Consider the following 20,982-nt stretch of genomic DNA (forward strand, 5'->3'; position numbering starts at 1 on the left):
TAAGAGTTCTCATTGAAAGAAAAAAATTGTAATTATATGTGGTAATGAATGTAAACTAAACTTATTGTGATCATTTTGTAATATATACAAATACCAAATTATATTGGCCATCTGAAATGTTACAAGTCAACTCTATCTCAAAAAAAACAAACAAAAAACCCAGCTATTTCAAAACAGTGTGCTACATACTACATAGAATATGAGTGAGATGTCTAGCCCAGTTTTGAGGGGTCAGGGTGATGGTGTCAGTAGTCAGGGAAAAGATCTTAAGAATATCTAACTGAAGACTGAGAAATTAGGTTGCTTGATAAATTGGAATCAGATAAAATCAAATGCTTGCTGAATGTCTGAAATAGGCAACAGGGTTCACGTGTGTCACATCAGAAGGCAATAGGCTAGGATCACAAGTACCATGCAAAGGATCACATCTAATAGGTAATCTTAGCTGGGAAAAAAATAAGAATAAGATGACTTTGTTCAGACAGTAGATAAATGTCAAGTTAACAAGAAAAACACTACTGGATCATAACTAATTCTTCTGATAAAACATCCTACACGTTGAGACAGAGAGGTTAGCTAGTGAATTTTGCAGAGTTCCTGGGATTACCTCAGAGACACATGATGGAAAGAGTGCAAATTTAGCCTACTGCTATAAAAAAAAAGATGTAAGCAGGAAACCCACTAAAAGACATAAAAATGAAGACCAGAACTAAGGTGGTTGTAATAAGAATAGAGAATCTGAGACATTTCAAAGAAATGATAAAACGAAAGTGGCGAATAACTGAATAGAACTAAGGATGGAAAAGATTGAGATGACTTTTTAGAGTTTTTAGAAATGAGTTTTTAGAAATTCTAACAAGGTGCTATTTAATGAGGAAAGAGGCAGAATCCTGACTTGGGTGAACTAAAATGATAAGTGACCATGCTTCCTATGTTCTCTGGAAATAGAAATCTACAACAAGAGTTTGTATAAAGTGGCATTCTCATGCTTTAAAGAAAACTATTATCTCTGAATATGGCAGAGCCATTTTCTTTGGACTATTAGCATTTCAAAATTATTGTTTCTTTTCAAGCATCATTGTAGTCTTATAATTCTGATTTGCGTCTTCATATTACAGGCTAGAGCAATAATGAGTTGTAGACAATTATTCAAATACTGAACACATTTAATAATTCTACAATTGAAAGAGCTACTAACAGTTGAACACTGCTAATTAAATATACATTATATAGGACTGAGATGTCTTGATCAGAAATGCTACTGTGTATATTCTCTCCCAAATACTAAAATTCACATATTTAAGATATCAGGAAATTCTGACTTACATTTAAGTATCGAAGATTTCTAATTCATTCTCCACTCTCTTTTTTATTGTTCTCAGTCAAGAAACAATTTCTGGGAACTCTCTGCTGGCTCAGTGGTAAAAAATCCCCCTGCCAATGCTGGAGACAGGTTCAATTCCTAGTCTAGGAAGATTCCACATGCTTCGAAGGAACTGAGCCTGCATCACAACTACTGAGCCTGTGCTCTAGAGCCCTGGAGCAGCAACTACTGACGCCCATGTGCCTAGAGCCTATGTTTCACAACAAGAGAAGTCACCACAATAAGAGGCGCACATATCACAACTAGAGAGTAGCCCCACTTGATGCAACCAGAGAAAGTCCATGTGCAGCAACAAAGATCCAGCATAGTCAAAATTAAATAAATAAATTTTTTAAAAACCTTTAAAAAAGACAATTTCTGTACTGATTATGTATGCGTTCTCGACCCTTTGGAATGGCAAACATTACACAAATGAAACAACATAAAATGATTAGTTCATGGGTTCCAAGAACAATGTATCATTAAATCTACAAAGAAAAACCAGTCTCCTTACTTTTTTTAAAATTTTGACCAATAATGCATTCATACTTTGCATTCATACTTAACAAGTATCCAGACAACTTTTGCACAAAATACCTAATCTACTAGAGTCAACTCTGTAAGAATCTTGCCAAACATAATTGTTACGTCCAATCTGGGAATCAGTGGAGTTCTGGAGTCACAGAGTCCTGGATGCCACTTTTGCCATTTATTAGTCATACAACTTTGGACAAGTTATCAAACTTTGGCCTTATCTAACAGAATTTGTAGGATAATTAAATACAACTACACAAACTATTCAGCAGATCACCTGAGCCACAGAGATATCAGTCGCTATTGTTATATTAAAGTGAAAGTGAAGTGAAATCCCTCAGTCGTGTCCAACTCTTTGCGACCCCATGGACTATAGCCTACCAGGCTCCTCCGTCCATAGGATTTTCCAGGCAAGAGTACTGGAGTGGGTTGCCAGTTCCTACTCCAGGGGATCTTCCTGACCCAGGGATCAAACTTGGTCTTCTGCGTTGCAAGCAGAGGCTTTACTATCTGACCCACCAGGGAAACCCTTATTAAATGAGCCAACAATTACAATACACACAACCCAGGATTCCACAATTCAGAATTATATAGCTAGTCTCTAGTTGGTTTTCAACATATGCTGAAAGAAATCCTTACAGAAGATTATCTAAGGAAATTATCCAATGGTAGGTTAATAGGTTATACACAAAGATCATAATTACAATGTTATTTAAATAATAAAAAAATTAGAGTAAACCCAAATATCTAAAAAAAGGGATTGATTTTATTAAATTATGGATAGCCTAACAGAACATTTAGGCAACAACAACAAAAATTTAGAAATCTATATAGCAATATGTAAAGTTGCATCATTTCTATATTAAGTGAAAAAGAACATATTAATTAGTATATTATGATTGCAACTATATAAAATGTATAAATGTATATAATGTATACAATGTATACATTGTATAATGTATACATTTATACATTGTATAAAATGTATATAAAATGTTTATGAGGTGGGGACTAGAAGGGAATACACAAAATAGTGAAGTTATGCAAGGGTAGTAGAATTATGCATTAATTCTTTCCCATCTTGCACAGTTATTATGTTTCTTATTAAAAATAAAAGTTATACTATTTAAAATTTTGAGTGTTACACAATTAAATTGGGAACAGAGTAGTTTTTCAATAAATGGTGCTAGGACAGACAACTGGATCTCCACATGCAAAAGAACAAAGCTGGACCCTTACCCTACCAGACACAAAAAATAACTCAAAATAGATCACAGAACTAAATCGAAGAGCAAAAACTATAAAATGCTTAGGAGAAACATAACTGTGTTTTTCTGACAGCTCCACCAATTGGCTGGCCCCCCTCTCTCTTCCTCTTCTCAGGCCTCCTAATGCTCTGAGACATGAGAATATTGAAATTAGGCCAATTAATAACTTTGCAGTAGCCTTCAAAATCCTAGGGCCCTTAAGAATTATGCTAAGTCTAACCTGCCTGTGCTCTATAAATGGAACAACAAAGCCTGATGACTGTACATCTGTTTATAACATGGGTTACTGAATAGTTTAAACCCACTGTTGGGATCTACTGCTCAGAGAAAAAGGTCCCTTTCATAATATTACTGCTCTTTGACAATGTACCTGGTCACCCAAGAGCTCTGATGGAGATGTACAAGATTAATGCTATTTTCATGCCTGCTAACACACATCTATTCTGCAGCCCACAAATCAAGGAGTAATTTTGACTTTCAAGTCTTAGTAAAAGAAATATATTTCTTAAGGCTACAGTTGCCATAGATAGCGATACCTCTGATAGATCTGAGCAAAGTAAACTGAAAACTTGTAAAGGACTTGTCATTCTCGATGCCATTAAGAACATTTGTGAGTCACGGGAAGAGATCAAAATATCAACATTAACAGAATTCTGGAAGAACTTGATTCCAACCCTCATGGATGACTTTGAGAGGTTCAAGACTCTAATGAAGGAAATAACTGCAGATGCAGTGGAAACAGCAAGAGAACCAGATTAGAAGTAGAGTCTGAAGATGTGACTGAATTACTGTAATCTCACAATAAAACTATAATGGATGAAGAGTTGCTTCTTAAGGATGTGTAAAGAAAGTGATTTCTTGAAACAGAAATTACTCCTGGTGAAGATGTTGTAAGACTGTTGAAAAGACAAGTAAAGATTTAGAATATTACATAAACTAGTTGATAAAGCAGTGTCAAGGTTTGAGAAGAATGATTCTATATTTGAAAAAAACTTTCAATTGATGTGGTAAACTTCATTGCTGTCTTATTTTTAAAAATTCCCAATCTTCAGCAACCACCAGCTGGCCAGTCAGCTGCCATCAACATCAAGGCCAGACCCTCCATAAACAAAAAGATTAAAAATCACTGAAGGCTCATATGATGGTTAGCATTTTTTAGCAATAGAGGATTTTAATTAAGGTATGTACACTGTTTTTAGACATAATGCTATTGCTAACAGAGCACAATTTAGTATAAATGTAACTTTTATATGCACAGGGAAACCAAAAAATTCATGTGACTTGCTTTACTGAAATAACTGCTTTATTGCAGTGGTCTGGAACCAAACCTGCAGTATATCCAAGGTATGCCTGAATGTGGGCTTCCCAGATGGCACAATGGCAAAGAATCTGCTTGCCAATATAGGAGACCCAGTTCAATCCCTGGGTCAAGAAGATCCCCAGGAGTAGGAAATGGCAACCCACTCCAGTATTCTTGCCTGGGAAATCCCATGGACAGAGGAGCCTGGCAGGCTACAGTCCATGGGGTTGCAAAGAGTCGGACAGGACTAAGCACATAGGCATGGATGCTTGAATTGAACTATATAAAAAGTTTCAAAGTTTTGTGCTGCAAATGATACACCATCAAGAAGGTGAAACACTGACAGAATGGGAGAAAAAATTTACAAATCATATATCTGATAAGAGAGGGACTTGATACATAAAAAAACTTTTATAATAAATGACAAATAACCCAAGTAAAAAACAGTAAAAGGTTTAAGTAGATATTTCTCCAAGGAAGAGATTCAAATGGTTAATAATAACTTATGAAGATACAAAATCAATACATTCAAAAGTCTTTTGAATTTTAATACCCTCTGTATCACCTTTACTTGGATAGTAAACTAACCTTGTTCAAACACTCTCTCAAGACAGCCTGTTATTTCCTAAGCACTAGAAAATTCTTCCTTTTGGTTGGAAAGTTGTTTTACTATAATCATTGGTCCCAGAGCTACTTTATGGTTTAGATCAAGCCTAATCCTTTTTCTACACCACAAATGTCTGATACTGCTATCACCTGGACTTATGCCAAGGTCCCCAAATGTGGTACCTAAATATGGTGTATTTAGGTATGAGGTAGCCCAACTACCTTCCCTTGTTCAGAAAACCATAATAAAATTCCAGCAGGCAAATCAAGCTGCTGATTCATATTAAGTGTGAAAGTGAAAGTCACTTAGCTGTGTCGGACTCTTTGCAAGCCCTTGGACTACACGGTCCATGGAATTCTCCAGGCCAGAACACTGGAGTGGGTAGCCTTTCCCTTCTCCTGGGGATCTTCCCAACCCAGAATCAAACCCAGGTCTGCCGCATTGCAGGTGGATTCTTTACCAGCTGAGCCACAAAGGAAGCCCACGAATACTGGAGTGGGTAGCCTATCCATTCTCCAGTGGATCTTCACGACCCAGGAATAGAACCAGGATCTCCTGCATTGCAGGTGGATTCTTTACCAACTGAGCTAATAGGGAAGCCCAATATATTAAGTGTACCAACAGGGAAATTCCCTTTGTCATATATACTCACTATGCTATTATCCTTTTTCATCAATCCTTCAACTCATTTTTTAACCCAAATGCAGGATTATACAGTTATACTAAATTTCTTATTTAAACGAATCTGCTACAAGTCCTTGTTGCTACAGACTTATAAATTATTTTCATTTCTTACATAAAAGTTCATCGTTTTGTGTCACTTCTGAATTTGATCAACATGCATCAATGTCCTTATCTGCTGCTCACTTCCATTCTTCCCTTCTCCAATAATTCCTCAAACTTTACCTTTCTTACCTACAAGTTCTCACAACATCCTCAGATATAACTAGTTCAGGTTACAAAACAAAGTCATACTGAGCAGTTAGATACTTCTTTAATTAATTTTACCTATACTGGACTTTAATTCTTCTTTACTAGGAACTTTTTGTTGTTGTTACAGCATAAAGATTGTTCTCCTTGAGAAAAAATAGGGAAATCAAATACGACCTGTTAATATTAAGCAGGCATAAGACTTCCTTGGTGGTCCAGCAGCTAAGAATTCATCCTGCAATGAGGAGACCCTGGTGTGATCCCTGGCCGAGGAAGGTTCCACACAGCACAGTCACTGAGCTGTGCCCTGCGGGCCTCGGGCCACAGCGGGAGATGCCACCACACTTAGAAACCACGCACCGCCACCAGGGCAGCCACCGCTCACCACGGAGGAAGCACACACCCAGCATGAAGACCCAGCGTGGCCCAAAACAAAAGCTAGAGCCATCAGGACTGACATTTAAAAATATATATATTAAATTGACATGGATCTTCCTTATTATTATTTCTGAATTTAATTCAGTTCAGTTCAGTTGCTCAGTCGTGTCCGACTCTTTGCAACCCCATGGACTGCAGCACGCCTGGCTTCCCTGTCCATCACCAGCTCCCGGAGCTTACTCAAACTCATGTCCATCAAGTCTGTGATGCCATCCAACCATCTCATCCTCTGTCGTCCCCTTTTCCTCCCGTCTTCAATCTTTGCCAGCATCAGGGTCTTTTCCAATGAGTCAGTTCTTTGCATCAGGTGACAAAAGTATTGGAATTTCAGCTTCAGCATCAGTCCTTCCAATGAATATTTAGGACTGATCTCCTTTAGGATGGACAAGTTGGATCTTCTTACAGTTCAAGGGACTCTCAAGAGTTTCCTCCAACACCACAGTATTGCATCAATTCTGTGGCGCTCAGCTTTCTTTATAGTCCAACTCTCACATCCATACATGGCTACTGGAAAAACCATAGCTTTGACTAGACAGACCTTTGTTGTTCCTTGAATATAACTGCAAGATCTGTTGGACCTTGAATATAATTGCAAGATTTAAAAATTGTCCTTAGCATATTCCCCACATCTGTGATTTCTGTATTTCAGCTTTTCTGACACACTTGAATGTTTGTGTCACTTTTATATATTCATCTTCTATAAATATCCTTTTAAAACCTGAGCTAAGATTGTTTCAAGTAGAGTTAAAGTAGTTTTATTTGCTTCTGCCTTTTAAAGCAGTTATAATCTGTAACTGTGTAACTACACAATTGATCATTTTTGTGTTCTTCCTAACATTCTGAGTCTCATGTCATAACATCATGATTGTACTGTCCTAAAGTTTTCTTCCTACAATCTAGAGTATGTATACACGTGGCCACTTCCAGAATTCTCTCCCCCAGTTATAACAAACTATATAATGATACTGTCATATTGTTTTCAAAGGTTTCTTTCATTCCTATCCTATTTGCAGACAATTCTTCCTTATTGTCTGCAAATACATACATAGCATCAATATCCTTCATTGCATTATTTTATCTCCTCCATTTTATTTTTACTAAGCAAATAACAATTTTGGGTGATAAAAATGTAAAACATAATCCAAGTAGAAAAAAATTAAATATATCTGAAACCTTTCCATCCAGAGAAAATCATTCCTAATAATTTGGTGTATATCCTTCAAGAATTTTTTCTCATATACATATATAAATGTTTCTCCCTCACATTCTAAGAGAGAAAATGTCAGCAAGGCAACATTCGTCAAACACATAGTGTTATGTTTCAAATGAACTTGATTGATCGTGAAGCCTGCTGAGAAATCGACATTTTTCGTTAAATGTTTTTCTATCCAAAAAATATCTACTCTTATACCAGCTCCTTATAAAGTTTAGATTCATGCTAAACCAATCATATTTACCATCAATTCAAGCATTTTAACAAAATTAGAACTCCCTTCAGAAACTCACTAATTGGGAGAGACTTCCTTGGTGGTACAGTGGTTAAGACTCTGAGCTTCCAATGCAGAGGGTGTGGATTCGATGCCTGGTCAGGGAACTAAGATCCCCCATGCCATGCAGTGCACCCAAAAAAGTTAAAAGAAATAAATAAAATTTTAAAAAGAAAAAACTTAAAAAATAACTTTTAAAGTCACAAAAAAGAAATCAAACTTCCTAATTGTAAGAGTTATTTAGTAATAATTATATCAACTTTAAGCAACCAAATAGTATCAAGTACAAAAATTCTCAATGAATAAGCAAAGAAAGCTATAAGCAGAGGATAAATATAAGAAAATAAGTGGAAAAGGTCAACTACACCCTTTAAAATATGACACAAATCCAAGAATCCATAATGGAAAAAAAAAGAAAGCTGATTTAATCAAGGACTAAAAGTTAAACTTCTATATAGAAAAAGATTTCATAATGAAGTTTCAAAGATAATTTCTAGACTGGGAGAAGCCATTTGCAACATATAACACTCAAGAGGCTAATAACCATAATATATAAAAATTTCCTACAAATCAGTAATCAAGATAAATATAAAAATCCACAAGGATATAAACAAGCATTTTCTGACACATAAATCACCAATAAGCATATGAAAAGATGCTTATCCAAAATATTCAAATTTAAAAAGAGACTTTTCTTCTCATCAGACTGGCAAAAATCCAGGTTGAAAATATCTGATGCTAACACCATGGGAAATCTTTTCCCTCATGTACTATTAAAGGCAGTTCAAACTGGGAACTCCCTGGCAGCCCAGTGGTTAGGACTCCGTGCTTTCACTGCCAGGGCCCTTTCTAGTCCTGGTTGGGAAACTAAGATCCCAAAAGTTACTCGGAGTGGCCAAGAAAAAAAATAAATAAATAACAGTGGAAAAGCTAGGACTTCTCTGGTGGTCCAGGGGTCAAGAACCTACCTGCCAATACGGGGACACAGGTCTGACCCGAGGTTTGGGAAGACCCCACGTGTCTCAGAGCAGCTAAGCCCATGAGCCACACCACTAAAGCCGAGCACCTAGAACCTGTGCTCTGCAACAAGAGGAGCCACCACAGTGAGAAGCCCGTGCACCTCAACAAGGGCGCGTCTCTGCTCACCGCAGCTGGAGAAAGATCGCATGCAGCAACGAACAGCCAATGCACTCAAAAATGAGTCTTTTTAAAAAGTGGAAAAGTTAGATTATGATCCACCTATAACGACATAACTTTTTACATATTGATATGAAAAGATACCGATGATACATTCATTAAAAAATTTTAACGGTGTTAGAATATTTTAACCTTATTTTTGTTTAAGCAAAAAAAAAGTGAGATTGACATAGAGACTGATATAGAGAGTGAATGGATTGAAAAATCTGTCACTTTACACTTTGTACAACCTAAACTATCAATATTATGTGTTAATTGTACCCTAGGAAAGCTGGAGGAAAAAATTAACAACACAAAATGCCCATGCCCAGTACCAATGTAAGGCAAGTTATTAAACCGTACTGAGGACCATAAAAATAATTTTAATAACTGGACAGTGTATCTCACCTTTGCATGAAAAAAAACGAAAATCTGAAAGGCTATACATCAAACAGATAAAGGAGATTCATAGTTTAATACTTTAACAACGATTAATTATAACCAGCATGAATTACATTGGTAAATATGTTCATACACACTTTTAAGAACTTACAAATAAGAGCAAAAAAAATGGGAAAGAACCAAATTTGTCCAACAAAAGGGGCATGCTTGAATTACAGAATACTCATACAAGAGAACTATACTTTTCCAACTGTAGGCTGCTGGGTATTACTGAGATGCCAAATCAGTTTGGAGAGATGTAACAAGCATATTAAAAATATATATATTAAAAAAAAAAACAGGAAAAAATCAGAATTCACTACCCTTAGTAACTACTGCTTTACAATTAACAGGAAAAAGAACATTTTATGAACAACATATTGTTCTCTAAGTTTGAAACCAGTATGAACCTTACTCTAAATGTTTAAGTTTTTAAAAATATAAATGAAAGATCTGGTTATGCTACTAACTTATCATTTTGCCTGATGGCTAGGAGGAGTCAAGCATAGTCAAGAGGGGTACCTAACAAGTACCTTTACAGAGTACATAAGGCATTCAATAACTGTAGGAAGAATGATACTGTCCTATTTGTCTAATAAACAGAACTTAACTTACTCTTACAAGGAAGTTACTCTGTATTTACCTATTTTATGTAGAATTTCCTACTAGAATTTAAGCTCCCTAAAGACTGGGACTTTGTTTTACACAACATCCTATCCTCAATACCTAGAATACTGAATGCTTGAGTGTGAGATAAGTCACTTCAGTTGTGTCTGCCTCTTTGCAACCCCATTAACTATAGACCATCAGGCTCCTCTGTCCATGGGATTCTCCAGACAAGAGTACTTGTGGGCTGTCATGCCCTCCTCCAAGGGATCTTCCTGACTCAGGGGCCGAACCCAGGTCTCTTACATGTCCTGCATTAACAGGTGGATTTTTTACCACTAGCGCCACCTGGGAAGCCCCAGTGAATGCTTAATATATAGCAAATTTTCAGTAAGTACTTGACGAATAAATGAATAGATGTTTATACAGATTTCATTTTATTAAAAAAAATACTTTATTTAGGTACTTATTTGGTTGTACCATGTCTTAATTTTAGCATGTGGGATCTAGTTCCCTGACCAGGGGTCTGGGCCCATGCCTTGCGAGCTCAGAGTCTCAGCCACTGGACCACCAGGGAAGTCTCCTACATCTTACAATAATACCATGAGTCACAAACTCTCTTATAGGAAATTATGCCCTAAAAGACATCTATGCATACAGCAATACAAGAATATGTCATTAAGAATGTTCAAAGCATCTTTTTTTCATCTTTAGTTATAAAACTATGGTGTTTTACTTCAAATGCATTTATAGAAAATGAGCATCACTATTTTAGATTATTTACATTTAAACATGCTGTTTAAGACTGAAATTTCTAGAATACTGAACACTGATCTTTCCTGACATACAGAAAGATTACACTGAAAATACTCTTCTGTTCATTTTTCTCTTCTTATATTTTCATTTTACATGCTACCTACAAAATGTTACTTTTTTATTTTTTTAATTGAAGTATAGTTGATTTACAGTGCTGTGCCAATCTCCGCTATACAGCAAAATGACTCAGTTATATATTCACTCTTTTTCAAAGTCTTTTCCGTTATGGTTTAAACTTTATTATTGTTAACATTAAGTATATCTGTAATTTAATGTAAACTCAATTTTAACTTGGATTCTTACATTCTCCCTAAGGCAGTGGGTTCTCAAACTTTAGTGTACATCATAATTATCTAGTGTTTTTACTCACAAGATTCCTGGGAACCACAGAAATTCTTATTCAGTAGGTGTGGGCAGGAGTATAGGAGCTTGCATTTTGAATAAAACATTCCAGATGATTCTGAAGTAAGGGATTCATGTCCAACACTTTAAGAAACACTGCCCTGGGACGCCCCCGTTTGTCCAGTGGTGAGGACTCCATGCTTCCACTACAGGGAGCACAGGTTCGATGCCTCGTTGGGGAACCAAGATCCCGCAGGCCACGCTGTGTGGCCAAAAAAAGAAACACTGCCTGCATGATTTAGTTTATGATAGGGATGCTATGCTTTAATTCATTAAATATTAGCTCAGTGCCTTATATGTACAAAGCTTAGTGCTGGAGATCAAACATGAATTTTGCTTCAAGGAAGGTATGCACAGTTTAATAGAGGAGATAAGACATGCATATAAATGACATTATAAAAATGCAGGAATTATTGGATGTTTTTAAAAAGATACAGATAAAATTCTGGGGACTTCAAGAGAGGGAATAATTACTTCTAGCTGACCTCAGGGAAATTCTTCTACTAGAAGACAGCATTTGAAATAAGTGTTGAAACTTGTCTCTTCAGATTTTAAAGATGGAGAAAACTAATAATCAATCATATCACTGAATGATAAATATGTCCTAATGATAAACATCATTCCTTCAAACTCAGAAAAATCATCCCCTACCTCCTAGATTTTATGTGTTGATGTATAATCTGGGTCATGGTCTCATGTTGTCCTGTATCTCCACCCAACAGCTTGACGTGCTTCTCTCTCTCTAAACATGTCCTTGAAAGGATCTGTTTTATACTTCCAGTACATTTACCCTCTGAAAGATAAGTTCATACAGTGGATACTGACACAGAGAAGTATACTTAGCCTTTCATAAATTTTTACGCAGTAAACCGAACTTAGGCATAGTTCAACTGAGAACACTTTAGGCAGTCTTCAGTTCTAAAATTTTCACACTAGTTGGCATCAAGAAGCATGATGAAAGAAATGATCAGAAAAGAGGAAGATTTTATAATTTAGAAGTCGCTGTTCTAAAAGCCAAAAAAAAAAAAAAAAAAAATTAGAGGACAGAAGAAAAAGCATAAGGTTTTTCTGGTTCCTGATTATGTGGCATTTTAACATTACTGGTATTTCTATGACTTGTAGTTTTAAAAAGTCCAGTATCATCCCAGAGATGCAGTGAATACAGAGTCTACAATGCCCAATACTGACTGAATAAATTAATGAATGAATGAATGATTTAGGGGTTATTTCTCCAGTTTTTCTTACAGGTTTACTCCCCTTTATTCAGAAAAATAAGGGCTTATCAGACAAGTCCCAACTGGGCTACGCTTTCTCATCTCCACACCTCTGCACAAGGTAATCTCTCCGCTGGAATGCTTTTCAGCTCCCTCCTCTTCTTGGCTAATTCCTATTTAGTCTTCTAAACTTGAATTAAATCTTAAGAATTTAAGATTCTTCTAGAATCTAATAGCTTACATTGGCACACCCACCTTCCAGTTCCCATAAAATCCTCTGCATCACTGTGTCTCTCCAGTATAGACAGCAAGATAAAGAGTTTTGGAGTCAGGCACATCTGAATTCAAGTTCTGATTCCACCCCATGGCTTCCTCTGTCACCTTAGGTCAGTTAACTAATCTTGCTAAACATTAATTTCTTGATTTAAAAATAGAAAATAACAATGCAACGTGCTCAGTATATAACCTCATACATAACAGGGTTAATAATAATTTTTATTATTAACTATACTTGCTGGTTAACTTGTCTGGCTTTTCCTCTATACTGCACACTTTTTGAGAAAAGGAACATGTATTTTATTTCTGTATAAACAGCAAGTAGCACAATGCTTAGCACATGGTAGATGCTTAATTTTTTGAGGACTAAATAAATATTACTCCCATTATTGTAAAATTAATTTGCTACTTGAAATCCTTTCTGTAATGAGGTGGAAAACAAGTGAATAAGTAAAGAAAATAAATGCCATTAATATCAGTTTCAATAAAGGATACTGTCTTTAATCATACTGTTTTTAGGATTTACTACTAATTATACATATTACACGGAGAAGGCAATGGCACCCCACTCCAGTACTCTTGCCTGGAAAATCCCATGGACGGAGGAGCCTGGTAGGCTGCAGTCCATGGGGTAGCGAAGAGTCTGACATGACTGAGCGACTTCACTTTCACTTTTCACTTTTATGCACTGGAGAAGGAAATGGCAACCCACTCCAGCGTTCTTGCCTGGAGAATCCCAAGGATTGGGTGGCACAGAGTTGGACACGACTGAAGTGACTTAGCAGCTGCAGCATACATATTACAAAATACCAAATGATTCGATATCCTACTTGAACATAAATGCTCATAAATGCTGATCATAAATGCTTCATGAACTGAATACTATAATAATTTTTTCATGACATATATTAACCACAAAAATCACCATAAAAAAACACATAAGGTTGTCTTTTTTAGACAATCACTTAGAAAAGCTACAGTAAAATAAACAGGTTTCTAAAATCAAGGAAATTCTCAACATAGCAAACTTTAATTCAAATCTCTTTCATAGTCCTTGGGGAAATGAGAAGAAATTCAGTTTTCATGGTTTGGTAATTTTGACCTATGTAGGAATATAAAAATTACTAATTACTTAATGTAATATTTAATGAACTTTTCCATCCTAATGTTTAACTCGTTTGATCAAGTATTTATAAAAGGCCTCATTCTGAGAGAATGCTTTTATTTTATATTTGATTTTCAATGTATTTTGATCTTAACATATCCATAAACTGGATATGTTAATATATAAAATGGAATTTTGGAATTCCTGGTGGCACAATGGATAACAATCTGCCTGTCAATGCAGGCAACATGGGTTGCCTGATTCGGGAAGATTCCACATGCTGTGAAGCAGCTGAGCCCGTGCACCACAGCTACTGACGCCTGCACCCTCTAGGGCCTGCGAGACGCTAGCATGCCCTAGAGCCCGCAACTCCCAACAACTTAGCCTCGGTGCCCAGAGTCTGTTCTTCACAAGAGAAGCCACTGAAATGAGAAGCTCATGCACCGCAACTAGAAAGAGCCCACGTGCAGCAACAAAGACCCAGCAGAGCCAAAAATAAAGCAGTGTGTACAAAGAAATCTTAAAATGACATTCTGATTCCAAAGGATAAACCATTCTTGTCTTTGAACCATTCTTGAGTGCATTATGCAAAGAAATAATGGTTTACTACAATAATGACTCTAGAACAGTTCTAGAATACAAGCGATCACAGCTTTATGTTAATTTATAATCCACTGCTTATTAATGACCAGTATGTATTTTACAGGCTTCTAAAAGACTACATAGTGAATATATGACATTAATATACACTGCAAATTAACTGAACAAAAATTACTATTGTTTATACTTAAAATTTTTTGAAAGGATTTCTTTCTAAGAGACACTATATTGAGTAGATAGTTATGATATTAGGCATGAAAACTGTATAGAAAAGAGGTGTCTTTGGCTACTTTAACAGTTAATACGAAAGTTTAAAAATTGAAACACATTGCAGGATTAGACAACTACAATACAGAAAAAAATATCTCCAGGCACCTTAGTGAGTGAATAGGGATGTTTGCTTGTTTGCCATTATTATGAACTATATCCCAAGTTATGAACTTCTTTCAGTCTATTATTTAAAGAGTTTCTGGATTCCAAATTGTGCTTTTAATAAAAAAACAAATTTTTAGTTTTTCCTTGTCTTTCATTAGATGCAAGAGTTTAGAAAATTATTTGGTGCAAACCTAGCATGTTCTTTATTTACAGTTAGTAAATATAGGACACTATGGTTGAAGATAAAATAAAAATCCAACCATCCTCTCTCCCTGAGAAAGTAAATTAAGCTAGCCAAGAAAGTGATTTTCATGAGGAAGAAACAGCATTTACAAAGGCAGAGAGGCAAGAAATAATCTGGTATCTTTAGAGAACTGCCATGAATTCAATCATGTCAGAAAACTCAGGGAAAGAGACTAATGGCAGGCACATTAGTTGGGAGGCTACCAAAGTAATCAGGCAAGAAACAAGAGCCTAAACTCAGAAATGGTGGTGGTCAAAATTCAAACAACTGAACTGCATCTTTACCAAGATTTTTCCCCATAGAAGCACATTTATAACATAGCGTGAAAACCATGAAATGAATGTCAAAGCAACAACCCTTTAAGTCAGTCGGCCTGGGTTCATGTCCTAGTGACACCACTGATAGTAAAAACTTGAGTTCTTTCAGCTTTCTGTGCCTCGGACTCGGCATCTGCAAACTGGGCTAATAATAGAACCTGACATCAAACACGTTTTGTAAGATTAAGTGAGTTATTAAATATAAAGCAGTGCCTGATCAAGCTCTCAATAAATGCAGTACCAATAAGAGAAACAGGAGCAGCTTACGACTTACTTTGTTACTTATTACTAGTTGTACAATTATTATTTCAGGTATAGAGGTGTAAACCTCTGCAAGCTTACACTGTTAACTAAGTCTTACAGAAAGATATTTATGATTAGAGGCTACCCTGGCAAAGGGCATTTAAATGCAAAGTTGTATTTATTTGTTTTAAAAGATTGAAAGTTATTTTTAGATGCAGTTAACTTTCCATATGACCTTGAAAAACTAAAAATATTTTTGTTCCTCCAATTGTGTGTACATAAACTGTGAATAACAAGTCTCTAAGTAATATACGAGATTATTAATAAGTTGCCTACACCAAGACTATACGAACTAATATTCAGTGTTGCCAGAAATCAAATTGCAAAACTTCAGAGGTCATTCCCACTGTAAAATTCATGATAACCTGAAATTTAATGGCATCACCTCTCATATTTATACCATAACTTGTTAGGTTCAGTAAAGAACATGCTTACAACATGATTCTGCCCTCTAGATTTTTAGCCTAAGAAAGAATTTTATATATCACATACCCCAAACACAATTTTATAAATACCATATATACCAATTTAAAAGCATTACATTTTTGTTGTTTTTATATACAAATGTGAAAACTGGATGTAGCACAATACACTTCTCAAAAAACAAGCTTACTAAAAACCAGTTTTTATTTTAGTTTCTAAGATTCACAAAGTAGAAAAAATGTGAATAAGAAATCACTGTATAAATATCAAAGATCAGAGGCTGTGCCTTTTGGTTCTGTAGAAAGTAGGTCAAAGATTCAAATCCATAAGAGACAAAAATTGTAATGCTTCTGTAGGAATCTTATAATTCATTATGAAATCAAGTCACTTGGAAAAAGATTATCTTTGATATTTCTAACCTAGCAGATTAGTCTTTTGGTTTGTTTTTTTTTTTTTAACTTAAGCATAGTTGATTTACAGTACTGTGTTAAAGTCTTTTGGCTCTTTTTCTTTGATGACTTAAAACTAAAACAGGAAGTAATGGACTAGTTTTCCTCAGAGCTATACACTGGAAGGTAAAATCTTAAAGGAAAATACACACAAGGAATTAAGAACAATCTCAACCTTTTAACTAGCTCGAAGAAGGTAATGTAATGTGCGTTTGTGCTCAGTCATGTCTGACTCTGTGACCCCATGGCCTGTAGCCCACCAGGCTCCTCTGTCCACAGAATTTTCCAGGTAAGAATACTGGAGTGGGCTGCCATTTCCTACTCCAGGGGATCTTCCTGACCCAGGGATAGAACCCATGTCTCTTGCATCTCCTGCATTGACAGGCAGATTCTTTCCCACTGAGCCACCTGGGAAGCCCTTTACGTAGCTCAAGACTCTCTATATCATCTTCCCTTGTGGCTCAGGTGGTAAAGAACCCACCTGCAATGTGGGAAACCTGGGATCGATCCCTGGATTGGGAAGATTCCCTGGAAAAAGAAAGGCTACCCACTCCAGTATTCTGGCCTGGAGAAATCCACGGACTGTATAGTCCATGGGGTCACAAAGAGTCGGACATGACTGAGCGACTTTCACTGACTCTCTATAAAGTATTATTTTGCTTCAAAACTGTCATTGTTCACAGTATTCTCAAGGAATTTACATAAGAATACTCAAGTTCACAAAATTTTCATTTTGGACTGTATAGTTTGCAGTAATGAAAACTGCAAACATATTTCTGCAGCTAGATGAAAATGTTAACACATACCAATAACCACATAAAATAGAAGCCACATATACCAATAACCATATAAAATAGAAGCCAAGCTCCTTCACCATTCAGAGTAAAGGAAAGGAAGAAAATAATAACAAACAGAAAGAAGGTAATGAGAATAGGCCTATAAAAATCTAGAAAGGAAACAACCTGGACAGAGCAGAGAAAAAGTTGAAGATTCATTGATTAGTCAATAAATATTTAACGAGTGCCTACTATGTGCCAGGACCTGCACTAGGTGCTGGATACACAAAGGTAAACAAAACATTCTTTATCTATTGCCCTCAGTCTGGGACAGAGACATCAAATAATACATATATGTATAAATTATGGTAAGTAGATATAAAGAAAAAGCAAAAAGATACTATGGAAACCAAAATCCAAGACTCAATTTAGACTTTTGGTAAAGAAACACCTCTATGAGGAAGATATATTATAGTTAAGACCTAACGGTTGAGCTGGACAGTGGAGAGAAGGGGGAAAGTTGCTTGGGAAAAGAAAAAAAAAAGTGCAGTCCCTGAGGCAGGACAGAGCATGGCAGTTTCTGGGAACAAAGTCAAGACCACTGAGATTAAAGCACAGCTAGGAGAGTTGCTATGGGTTGCTAAGAGTTGATGGAAGTTTGGACCACAGTGGTGGGAGTAGAGACAAAAAGAAACGGGTAAAAAGTATTTTTCTTTCATTTAGAAGTGAAATCAAAAGACCTCAAAATAATTAATGCTCTTCAATCTTGCTTCTCTACTGTAGCAAAAAAAGTACTGAAATGGTCTTCCAACGATGCCCTGAACTAATTGCTAAAATCTGTGAATACTAACTTGATATCGCTCTGGTGATTGTGCTATATTATACGGCAAGTTGATCTTAAGACAGGGAGACTATCTTGGTGGGCCTGATCTAATCAAATGACCCCCTACAAGCATAGCGCTTTCTCTGACAGCAGGAGAAGCCAGACAGATTGAAGCATGGAAACACTTGATGAACACTGCGGGTATGAAGACAAAGCAGAGCAAAAGACAAGCAAAGTCGACGGCTTCTATCAGTAGGTAATCAGTGCCCCTCCCCAACCTAACAACCAGCAAGGAAACAGAAAGCTCAGATCTACAACAAAGATCTAGATTGTAAACCTGAATGGGCTAGGAAGTGGAGTCTTTCCCTGAGTCTCTAGATAAGGGTCCAGCCTCTCCAACACTTTGACTGACCTTGACTGAAGGCCATAAGCAGAGAACCCAGCTGAACATACCCAGACTTCTGACCTACAAAACTGTAAGATAACAAATGGATGTTGTTTCAAGTCACTTAATTTCAGTAGCATGTTACAGAGCAACAGAAAACTACCACCCCATAAACTATGTGAGGAGAAATTAACAATTTGATAATCTAAATCTAAATCATATTATTCTAGGAACTTTCCAGGCAGTCTAGTGGTTAGGACTCTGTACTTCACTGCAGGGGAGCATGGGTTCAATCCCTTGTCGCAGAACTAAGATCCTGCATGTGGTACAGAGTGGCCAAAATAAATAATTAAATAAAAGGGGTGTGGGGGTGTGTGTGTGTGTGTGTGTGTGTGTGTGCGCGCGCGCATGTGGTACAGAGTGGCCAAAATAAATAATTAAATAAGAGGGGTGTGTGTGTGTGTGTGTGTGTGTGTGTGTGTGTGTGGTGTCACAGAAAGAAATCTAAGAAAAACAAATTTAGCTTGTTATTACTCCAAAGGCTAGATAAATATGAATTTGGTGACTGGAGTGAGCACTATTTAAATATGACTTTGAAATTAAATGTCAGATATATTTTATAGAATTCAAATTTCTGTTATTAAGTCTAAACCTGTGCCATTCAATATGGTAGCCACTAGCCCCATGTGGCTACTAAATATTTTAAATGTGATATTCCAATTGAGATATGCTTTAAGTGTAAAATATAAATAGGATTTTGAAAACCTGGTATAAAAAATGAAAAAATTTTCAATATTTTAATATTCATCATATGTTTAAATGGTAAAATATTTGGATTGTTGTTGTTCAGTAACCCAGATGTGTCCAACTCTTGGCGACCCCATGGACTGCAGCACACCAGGCCTCCCTGTCCCTCACCATCTCCCGAAGTTTGCCCAAGTTCATGTCCATTGCATCAGTGATGCCATCCAGCCATCTCATCCTCTGACACCCTATTCTTCTGCCCTCAATCTTTCCCAGCATCAGGGACTTTTCCAATGAGTTGCCTGTTTGCACCAGGTAACCAAAATACTGCAGTTGCAGCTTTAGTCCTTCCAACCAGTAATCAGGGTTGATTTCCCTTAAGACTGACTGGTTTGATCTCCATGCTGTTCAAGGGACTCTCAAGAGTCTTCGCCAGCACCACAGTTCAAAGGCATCAATTCTTTGGTGCTCTGTCTTCTTTATGGTCCAATTCTCACAACTGTAGGTGACCACTGAGAAGACCATAGTCTTGACTATACGGACCTCTGTCGGCAGAGTAATGTCTCTGCTTTTCAACACACTGTCTAGGTTTGTCATAGCTTTCCTGCCAAGAAGCAAATGTCTTCTGATTGCATGGTTGAAGAAAGTTCTGCAAGTTCTAGTTTATGTAATGCCAAAGCCTAGCATGCAAGATTTTAATCATGATCTTACTAGCGAGGGAGATGAGTGCAATTGTCCAATGGTTTGAACATTCTTCAGTACTATCCCTCTTGAGAACTGGGATGAGGACTGACCTTTTCCAGTCCTGTGGCCACTGCTGGGCCTTAGAGATTTGCTAACATATTGAGTGCAACACTTTGATAGCATCATCCTCTGGGTTTTTAACAGCTCTACTGGAATTTCATTGCATCCACTAGCTTTATTAACAGCAGTGCTTCCTCAGGCCCACTTGACTTCACACTCCAGAATGTCTAGCTCTGGGTGACTGACCACACCATCATAGTTATCTGGTTCATTAAGATCTTTTTTGTACAGTTCTTCCATGTATTCTTTCCATCTCTTCTTGGTCTCTTCAGCATCTATTAGGTTGCTCTCATTTCTGTCCTTTATTTTGACAACCTTTGGGTGAAATGTTCCCTTGATATTTCCAATTTTTCTGAAGAGACCTCTAGTCTTTCCCCTTCTGTATATATGAATATATTGGGCTAAGTAAAATAAAATAAATTCACCGTGTCTTTCAATTTTTTAAATGGGGTTAATTCTAGTCAATGGAAAGTGAACAAACTTGTATGCGCCACTTCTAAGGTCTGGCCTCTAATACCATTCTCCACTCCTATGTTTGCTAGATGTACGCTGATGCCTAGAGCAACCTTGGAAACCATAGACCAAAGATGAAAAACTCTACTAGCCTGAGTCCATTAATCACTCCATAGAACACAGTGCCTTCTCCGTTCAAAGTACTCTCTGAGCAAGAAATAAACTAACATTACATTAAGCTTAAGCTTTTGAGATATCACGATTTACCCACAAGAGCAGCAATTTTTAGCCATTATAGTACAGAACATGCAAAAATTAGAAAC

The 20,982-nt window shown here is 36.6% G+C and overlaps 1 protein-coding gene across 1 annotated transcript in view; it reads right to left on the reverse strand.

Annotated features, from left to right (window-relative positions):
* Window positions 1-20,982, reverse strand: part of PPM1E (protein phosphatase, Mg2+/Mn2+ dependent 1E) — a 212,972-nt gene that overhangs the window by 183,616 nt on the left and 8,374 nt on the right. The gene's annotated exons all lie outside the window — the stretch shown is intronic.

The sequence above is a fragment of the Muntiacus reevesi genome, chromosome 18, assembly GCF_963930625.1.
Source record: "Muntiacus reevesi chromosome 18, mMunRee1.1, whole genome shotgun sequence".
Classification (NCBI taxonomy): domain Eukaryota; kingdom Metazoa; phylum Chordata; class Mammalia; order Artiodactyla; family Cervidae; genus Muntiacus; species Muntiacus reevesi.